The sequence below is a fragment of the Mirounga leonina genome, unplaced genomic scaffold (genome assembly GCF_011800145.1).
Source record: "Mirounga leonina isolate KUSES-001 unplaced genomic scaffold, KU_Mleo_1.0 Mir_376, whole genome shotgun sequence".
Lineage (NCBI taxonomy): Eukaryota > Metazoa > Chordata > Mammalia > Carnivora > Phocidae > Mirounga > Mirounga leonina.
In genome coordinates, this window is record NW_023270718.1 from 7,200,526 (window position 1) to 7,206,498 (window position 5,973).

At 41.1% G+C, this 5,973-nt stretch overlaps 1 protein-coding gene and 1 long non-coding RNA gene across 3 annotated transcripts in view; one reads left to right on the forward strand and one right to left on the reverse strand.

Moving 5' to 3' along the window:
- Positions 1-65: 65 nt before the first annotated feature.
- LOC117997945 lies at positions 66-5,730 on the reverse strand. Its single transcript, XR_004675930.1, has 3 exons — positions 5,191-5,730; positions 3,847-3,965; positions 66-92 (listed from the first exon to the last, which is right to left on the reverse strand). It is a non-coding gene; the product is annotated as an uncharacterized LOC117997945 (long non-coding RNA).
- A 92-nt stretch (positions 5,731-5,822) lies between these two features.
- Positions 5,823-5,973, forward strand: part of LOC117997842 (zinc finger protein 677-like) — an 18,338-nt gene continuing 18,187 nt past the window's right edge. The window contains exon 1 of one of the 2 annotated variants that reach the window (XM_034986331.1): positions 5,823-5,959. The gene's annotated coding sequence lies outside the window, so the exon portion shown is untranslated. The remainder of the gene's footprint in view (positions 5,960-5,973) is intronic. The other variant, XM_034986330.1, reaches the window with a different exon arrangement.

Sequence of the window (5,973 nt, forward strand, 5' to 3'; positions counted from 1 at the left end):
GCCCCGCATCGGGCTCCCCACTCTGCGGGAAGCCTGCTTCTCCCTCTCCTGCTCCCCCTGCTTGTGTTCCCTCTCTCGCTCGCTCTCTCTCTCTCTGTCAAATAAATAAATAAAAAATCTTAAAAAAAAAAAGACTTTTATTAAATGTTTATACCTTTGGAATCATGAGAGAATTCATACCAGAGAGAAACCTTACAAATGTCATGAATGTGACAAATCCTTTAAGCACTGTTCAAGCCTGAGTAGACACCAGATTATACATAGAATGAAGATATAGATGTGGCAAGGCTTTTATTAAATGTTCTCACATTTGGAGTCATGAGGGAATGCATACTGCAAAGAAATCTCACCAAAGAATGTAGCACAGCTTTCATGCCATGCCTCAGGATTCACCAAAGATTTCATGTCGGAGAAAACCCTACAAATACAATGAGTGCTGGTACATTGCTTAAGCAGGTTTCACAATACACTATGCATCAGAGAATTCTAGTAGTATGAACTAAGTCTAATTCTTGAAGATTAATCAAATCAAATGTTACACTCTGCAGGAAAATTAAAAGTCAAAATGTTTTAAAATTCATGAAATGATGGGTGTCAAAGGAGCAGGGATATCTGTGGAACAACCTGCTTATCTTCAGTTTATACGATCTTTTTATTTTCTATTTCTTGATGAGATTACCTGATTATTGACTTTGGATTTGTGGTTGAAAATCTGTTGATGATGTTATGTCTTCAACACAGACCTTTCATGAATTGCCACTAGTGTCTGTGATGGTTCCTTTTGTTTTGGTCCTAATGTAAATGGTATTTTGTTTTTAATTTTTAATTCACTTGTTTATTTCTGGTATCTAGGAAGGCCGTTAACTTTTGATCATTAACCTTGTATCCTGCTGCCTTGCTATAGTTTCCATATTGTGTTTTATCTACCATACTTTGGGGCATCATAAAATTGTTCAGTGCTGTGGTGACAGGTACCACTGTTTTGTTCCTGGAATAAAAAGAAAGGACTCTCTCTTACTATACTAATATTAAGCAAATCTTGCAGTCATTAAGTCCAACTTGGTCATGGGGCAGGTTCCTATTGTATTCTGTGGCAATCAGAGTATCTGCAGTTTATTAAGATCTCAGAAGCTGGGGCGCCTGGGTGGGGCAGTCAGTTAAGTATCTGACTCTTGGTTTCTGCTCAGATCATGATCTCGGGGTCATGAGGTCAAGCCCTGCGTCTGACTCTGCACTCAGTGTGGAGCCAGCTTAAGGCTCTCTCTCCCTCTGCCCAGCCCCCCCCCCGCCCCCGCCCCCGCAGTCTCTTTCTTGCTCTAAATAAATAAATATGTCTTAGAAAAAAATCTCAGAAGCTTTATGCATAATTGGTGTTGTCATATAGAATAAATCTCTAAATATAAATGGAAGCTGGTCACAGACAAAATTATAAATAGCATACCAGAATCTAAACTACAAGGACAGCTTATGAAAACAGCTAAATGTAGATCTAGATTACTGGAAGAACATCATCAACCACCTTTTTCCGTATATCGTGTTGATTACATGATGTGATTTGTTACCACCCCCAGTAGGTTTAAGTCCCCAGTCTGCTGCTAAACAGGATATGAAGTTACTGAAATCACTTAATACTATGCTTCATAGTCCTCTTTAGAATGGAAGTAGTAGTTTCCACCCCCAGATTTGTGATGAATAGAGTTAACTGTCGTTGCAGCACAGATTCTTGACATTGTAGGTGTTTGTCCTTTCCTGAAGAGTTTGCCTGAGGGGGAAAAATGGTAACATGGTACCTGCCATTTCTTAGACAAACCTGATTGATTTTTCCTGTATCCCTTTTCCTCACATGGCTGATGCAGTTCCACAGCTGTGGTACAGCCTGGGGTCATCATGGGAGAGAGAATTCATAGGGAATGTAACATGATGGAAATCTTTACGATGCAGGATAATATAAATTTCACAAGCAGCAAAATTCCCCGTAAACAAAATGGATCCATGACTTCCACGTATAATTGCCTTCTCCCCAACTGTTGAGAGTTTGTTGAAAGTTCTACAAGTCACTTATTTGTGATCATGGGAGTCCATGCTGTGAAACCTCTTTCATGCCAACATGGCTGGTAGGCAATATTATATAATACAGCATAATCTACATAATTACCTTCTGAAGGTTCTCATCTATCCCCAGCACTGTATTTTTTTTAATATGCAGGAAACAAATGCATGGAATGATTTGATAATAGGACTGGATTCTCTTTCAGTTATATCTAGGTTATTTGAAGATATTTAAAACAGGATACACATTGTAAATGTACTCAAGCAAAGAAATCCATCAAAAAGGTTTTTAGTGTCACAACCTGAAAGAATCCTTCCTAGTGTCAAAACCAACATTTGCATAAGGGTGGGCAAGTTTTGATCCCTTTTTTGTTGATAACAAAATAATATAGTTCTACATATTACAAAGAAACTGCAAAAGTAATGAACTTGGAAAATCTTTAGACAGGATGAATCTTTACTAATCAGAAATTCATACTGGAGAGATCTTAAAATTATACACAGTGGGGCACTGTATTTAACCAAGTCAAACATTATTAAACATTCCATAAATAAATACCTCAGAGTAATCTTCAAATGTAATATATAGCGCAACGTTTTCATCCAAAATTCAATCCTTGTGAGGTTATCACAATATTAATTTTGGAATGAAAACTTAAGAATTTTATGAGTAATGATACTCAAGCCTTAGTAAATGTTAAGTAATTCAAATATTATAAACTTCAGAAGCCATAAGCAGGCTTAAAACTTATGAAACACCACATAATGTATACAGGAGTGAAACCTTACAAATTTAATATATTAAAAGCCTTTTTATCCAAAATGCCTTTATCTCCTCAGTTCTTACTGTAGAATTCATCTTTAACACGTATGGATTTTAGAGAAACGTGGATATTAACTCATGGATATTGCCTTAAAGATTATTGAAGGCATAAATCAGACCTTTGGAAAATTGACAGTCTAACTTCACTTTCCTTAGTGTTCATATAAAGAAAACTCACATGCCTGTCAAATGGCCTTGGAAATATTGCAAAAGTATTCTTTAACTGACATCAAACTCAAGTCTTCGAGAGAATATATACTCAAAAGAGCAAGATTATAATCCACACCTGACAGAACATTTAGAAATAGAAAAACAAAAATGCTAACATAATTTTTTATGAAAGTGATACTCTGGATAAAAGTAAATTTAATAGGTCATTTTGTACCAAAAGGTCAATTATGAAGTGCCTAGAATTTTTCAATTAAAACAATGTATTCTCTGGGTTCTGCTATGGCCCAAACAGTATTTACTTTTTCTATTGTGTGTTTTCATTTTCTCCCCAAAATGGGTTTTATGTACCCGTCTTAACTTTCTCAATACAAAAATCTCCATAAAAAAACTAAAGTGAATTTGCAATTATATTTAGAAATTACTGAGAAATGAATTATGAGGTCACAAAAGTTTACCTCAAGTTGAGTTTATCTGTCACTTAAAGTGTGGAATACGTTGATAAACATAAAGAACTCAAATTAGATATATACTCTAAAAAAATTTTTTTTCTAAACAGTGAATGGTGACCTAAATATCACATGTCTCAACCCCCATCTCCCACACACCAGGTCTTGTGCCTATGAACAGCTCTAGATATGAACACAGGATTGAGCCCATGATGAATGGGGCTAGAAATGGAAATGAAATTCTGAAAAATGTTGGTCAGTAATGGCATATTTCACATTGGTAGAGATTGCATTTCACATTTCAGTTTGCATCCCTTGCAAAGAAAGCTGCACTCCTTTCTTACTTCAATTGCTTACATGCTAATGCAGGAGACATTCCTGGATCCAGCCATGGCCCCACATCACTCCCCACAGAGGACCTGGTCCCAGACCACTCAGTCAGTACATTTTGCCTGTCGCAGGATGCACATGTCTATCTCTAAGTGAAGTTTTTTTGCATTAAGTTTTTTATTTTATTTTTATTTATTTTATTTGAGAGCGAGAGGGAGAGCACAGAGCAGGGGTGGGGAAGCAGAGGGAGAAGAGAAGCAGACTCCCCACTGAGCAGGGAGCCTGACATGGAGCTCTATCCCAGGACTCTAGGATCATGACCTGAGCCAAAGGCAGACACTTAATGGACTGAGCCACCCAGGCGCCCCAAGTTTTTTATTTTAATACCAAATATAGTTAATACTGTGTTTAGTATACTAGTTTCAGGTATACCATTTAATGATTCATCAATTGTATACATTACACAGTGCTCATCATGACAAGGGTGCTTTAAATGGCCGTCATCTATTTCTCGCATCCCCCCCCCACTCCTCCCCCCACCCCGCAACCTTCAGTGTGTACTATGTAGTTCAAAGTCCTAAACTGGTTTATCTCTCTTTTTTCCCTTTGTTCATTTATTTTGTTTCTTAGATTCCACATATTACTGAGTCATATGCTAGTTGTCTCTCTGACTTACTTCATTTAGCATAATACTCTCTGGATCCATTATTGTTACACACGGCAAGATTTCACTCTATTTTATGGCTGAGTAATACTCCATTATGTGTGTGTGTATATATATATGTACAACTTCTTTATCCATTACGTCTCTGTTCCATAACTTGGTTATTATAAATAATGCTACAATAAACGTAGAGGTGCATGTATCCTTTTGAATTACTGTTTTTATATTCTTTGGGTAAATACCAAGTAGTTCCATTACGGGTTAGAAAGTAGTTCTACTTTTATCTGATGAGACTCCTGACTGTCTTCCACAGAGTCTGTACCCGTTTGATTTCCCACAAACAGTGCAGGAGGGTTCCTTTTTCTCCACATCCTTGCCAACACTTGTTCCTTGTCCTCAAAACAGTTTTTCAGGAATGCCACTTTCACCTTAATTAAAGGTAATCACGTTAGCTTTCTTACTTTTTTTTTTTTAAAGATTTTATGTATTTATTTGACAGAGAGAGAGATAGCAAGAGCAGGAACACAAGCAGGGGGAGCGGGAGAGGGAGAAGCAGGCTTCCCGCTGAGCAGGGAGCCCGATGCGGGGCTCGATCCCAGGACTCTGGGATCATGACCTGAGCCCAATGCAGATGCTTAAGGACTGAGCCACCCAGGCGCCCCCACGTTAGCTTTCAACACAAGTGGCCCACAAAACTCCAACCTTACCTCAAGCTTTTGAAAACGTCAACTTAAATGAGCGGGCAACAGTCCTGTTACGCAAGACGTGACAGGAATTGGAAGGGATGGAAATTTAAAAAGCACGTACTGGGGGCAGGGGAAGAGGAAACCAGGCCCCATCCAGATCCTACCCGAGATCCCGGTTACGTCCCCAGGATCCAGGCCCTGGTCCTTGGGGCTCCCAGAAGGCCCGAATCTCCCTGGCGACGCCCTACCCAGGCCTCGCCCAACGGCCGTGGCCTCGACTCCGACGGCCCAGACAGGGCCACCCCTCCGGAAGCTCTACGCCCAGTTTCCGCCTGGCTCCGCCCCACCGCCGCCCTGGCCCCAAAGATCGTCTCTGTTTCCCTCCCATTACCGGAAATGCTTCTTCGAATCTCCGCCCCAACCCGCCCACCGAATTCAGGGCGAAGGCCTGGCCAGTACAAGCTTCCCCGAGCTGCCGGAGGCGCTCCACCCAGGCTCTGCCCCAACTCCGCCCATAGGCGGTGAGCGTCCTGGCCAGGCCACACTTCGCGTCCCGCCCATTACCGGAAGCACTCCCCACAGGCCCTTCCCAGTCCCGTCGTCCCACTTGCGCGCACGCGCAGGTTTTCGCCGACCCGGAAGCGGCTAGCCGGGAGCGAAGGTCAAATCGGCAGCTGAGGGATTTTAACTTTCGCATTTCTACGTCAGAATCTCAGTCCCCAGGCCTGCACCCCTGGGGCCTGGGGTCTCCGCGCACGTTAGAGTCGCCTCAGCCCCGCCTCCCACCGCGGTAAGTAGGGCGTC